Below are 3,730 nucleotides of genomic sequence, written 5' to 3' on the forward strand. Positions count from 1 at the left end.
AACTAAGTGTGTGCCGTGTACGGGATAACCTACTTCATATTAATTTTCACATATTTAATCCCATTCTGCTTGTTCTGTTTCGCTTGCCTTGGCCGACCACGCGGTCTTAGGTTATCCCATGCATGCGGGCTGCATTGCCCTTGTTCTCAATAGTGTTAAGTGAATACTCAGTGTGCCTTCAGCTGTTACTAGCCTCCTGCCACCCCTTTAAAGGCTAAAATGAGCTCTGGATAGTGTAAGCACTTTATTGCATCAGCCTTGAGCACGTATCGTTGCACCCCTCTGCCTTGTAAACCGCTGCGATGTGTGAGCTTGCCCTTTCCCTGCCTCTGTGCTGCCCTGGGGACCACTAGGGGAGCATCCACATCGCATGCGGGCCAACATCTTCGGCACCGCTAACCTACGCACCTCTATGCACGCTTCCAGGGGTCACCCTACGGGTTACCGCCGTCCCACTACCTTCTGCGGGTCCCGCTCTCCAGCCGGCGGCTAAGCACCTACTGGTGGCCGCGGCCGTTGTCACGCCAGCGACCCCAGCTTCTGGGCAGCTTCAGCCAGCTCCCGGGCCGCTCAGCCAGCTCCCGTGCAGCTTCAGCCAGCTCCCGTGCAGCTTCAGCCAGCTTCCGTGCAGCTTCAGCCAGCTTCAGCCAGCTCACCGGGCACCCTACGTGGACCCCCCAGGGACGGTACCCCCTCACTCATATAAAAGCGAGGACTTAATTACCTGTGCCACAAACCCGCGACCTAGCCGGACCTAGTTCCATTAAAGACCTTTTTGGAGATCTACCTCTGGTTTTCTTTCTCCCTAATTGGTTAACGGTCCGCACAGCCTACCTGTGCGGCCCTCACCGTTACAGTGGCGCCCAATCTTTACTGGCACAGGTACTTAGGTTGTCGCTTGGCTGCATCGCAGCGGTATTATTTAAATTCAACTATAATCTAATATAATAATTTAATTTAATGAACATAATATAATCTAACACTATAATTTATTAATAATTAATTAAAGATTATAATTAATGTTTAACTAAGAATCAATACTATAATTAATTAATTAATCTCAATAATTGTTCTTATTGGTTATCCTTATAACTGATACTGTAATTATCAAAATATTTCATTAATTCTGTAAGTCTGTGTTGTAACACTCAACTGTGTAATTGGTTATAATCTAATCAGTTCCAATTGTTTAACTACCACTCATTGGTTCTTGTTGTATAAAATGGGAACTCACCCAATCAATTTTATTCACCTAAGAATAGCTGAGCTTGAATATGAGGTACTTATTAGGGGTGGAGAATCTGGCACTTGTATAGAACTTAGAAAACAAATAAATCAGCTATGTAAGAAATATTCTAGTGATGACATTCAGGAGTCCGGTTTGGATACCCGGGAGGATTTAGATGCTGTAGAACTTACCTTGTCAGAATTTCAGTCAAGTATAGAAGAAATTAATACTGAGGCCGGAGTATCCAAGGCCATATCATATAAGAACCACATTAGGTACAGGTTATCACGTATTACACCAACTAATTCTGAACTTATTACACGAAGAAAGAAACTAGAAGCTACATTCACCACTGCCACATCACAGCTCGCTGATCTTGAAACCAAATATAGGTCCCACAACAACACTCATACCGCTCAACATTCAGAGCCTACCGGCTCCAACATAACTGTTACTTGCACCAACCACATTCCTAATAAGCCAAAATATGATGGTAGGACTTGTGTACGCTCTTTTATTCAGAATCTAGAGGAATTTCAGATTAGTAAGAAAATCAAGGCAGATGACATGTTTAACTATGCCTATGAAATCTTTTCGGACAATGCCTTGCATTGGTACCGACATATTAGACCTAAGGTTAGCTCGTGGTTGGAACCTTCACAACTACTAAAAGAGGCCTTCGACTCCGATGACTATGACTACAGATTGCTTACTGAAATAAGACAGCGTACTCAAGGAGACCTTGAGAACATAACAGTATATATTTCCATCATGAACGGTCTGTTTAATAGGTTGAACTCAAGGCCAACTGAATCTGAAATATTCGATATTATCTCCCATAACTTAAAACCAATTTATGCGGAAGTTCTAGCAATCAGTAATGTGCAAACTCTGGAACAGCTAGAAGCGGTTTGCAAAAACTACGAAAAATATAAATCACGAGCTGCCCATTATCAGGAACCCTCTAAATCTAACCTCTCCTCCTTGGCACCAGAGTTCGCATATATCAAGACCGGAACCAAGTCTTTTGGCACGGCCTCTAATTCTAATTCTTATAACTACAGTAGATATAGCCGAGGTAATTTTTATAAAAAAGCTACCCCCCACTTGGGAGGACCATCGGCCACTGAAGCCTATTTCTGCAGTTAACACGGGAGATGCTAACTCTTCACAAGGGGTTACCCCTTTCTGTCCTCGTTGTAGAAGCAACTCACACTCGCTGCGTCAGTGTGGCGCAGAACGTTTTCCTATTTGTTTCAAGTGTGGGGAGAAGGGGGTAAAATTCCCAGACTGTACTAAATGTAACCGTCCAAAAAACTAGCTGGCTTGGATTGTCGCGTTGGGAAAACAGATTATAATAAACTGAGTAAAGCAGAGTGGGAAGATTGGTTATCCTTTGTTTCTAAATTTTTCAATTGCTACTCCGTCTCGACAATCCAGAAGAAACCTAACAATGATACTAGACCATATGCAGCTATTCTAATAAATCACCTGCCTGTTTGTGGTTTGTTGGACTCCGGTTCTGCAGTGACGGTAATAGGTAGGGATTATCATAAGTTTTTGTCCAAGGAGCTAGGTCTAACCGTGCAACCTGTGGACAGTGAACAGACATTTGTCGCCGCTGGGGGACAAGTATTGCACTCTATTGGCCTCCTAAATTTACCAATAACATTCGAGGACAAAGTGCAAACTATCAGGGCTTATGTGGTTCCTTCAATAGACAGTCCAATTTTATTGGGCATGGATTTTTGGAACGCTTTCCAGATATTTCCTAAACACATTAAATCTATTTTTCTCATAAATAAAAGCGAATCTAACACGCAGCTTAATTCTAAATTACACCTACACTCGTTTACCCAGTTATCAGAGACACAGAAAGTAATAGCCAATGATATTATTAAACAATTTGAAAATATTTCTTCTACCAGGAAGGGTTTAGGTCGGACCACCCTTATAACCCACTGCATCGATACGGGTGACTCTCCCCCAATCCGTCAACGTTATTACAGGATGTCCCCTGAAAAACAGCGGATTCTGGGAGAAGAGCTTGATGAGATGCTCAGGTTGGATGTAGTCGAGCCGTGCGAGAGCCCATGGTCCTCTCCAGTCTTATTAACACCGAAGAAGGACGGCAAACTTCGTTTTTGCCTTGATAGCCGTAAGCTAAATGCCATTACTAAGAAGGATGCTTATAATCTACCATACATTTCTGAAATACTAGACAATCTGAGAGACGCTAAGTATCTTTCCAGCATTGACTTATACAAAAGTTTTTGGCAACTGCCCCTTCAGGAATCTGATAGGAATAAAACCGCCTTCTATATACCTGGTCGTGGAACGTTTAGATTTAAAACTACACCCTTCGGTCTTACCAATGCACCAGCAACTCAGCAGAGAATGGTAGATAAGTTGTTCTATGGCCCCGAGTTTGAGAATAGGGTCTTTGCATTCTTGGATGACATTGTCTTGGTTTCCTCTGATTTCAATAATCACATCTCCCTG

Source organism: Trichoplusia ni, unplaced genomic scaffold (genome assembly GCF_003590095.1).
Source record: "Trichoplusia ni isolate ovarian cell line Hi5 unplaced genomic scaffold, tn1 tig00001795, whole genome shotgun sequence".
NCBI classification, from domain to species: Eukaryota; Metazoa; Arthropoda; class Insecta; order Lepidoptera; family Noctuidae; genus Trichoplusia; species Trichoplusia ni.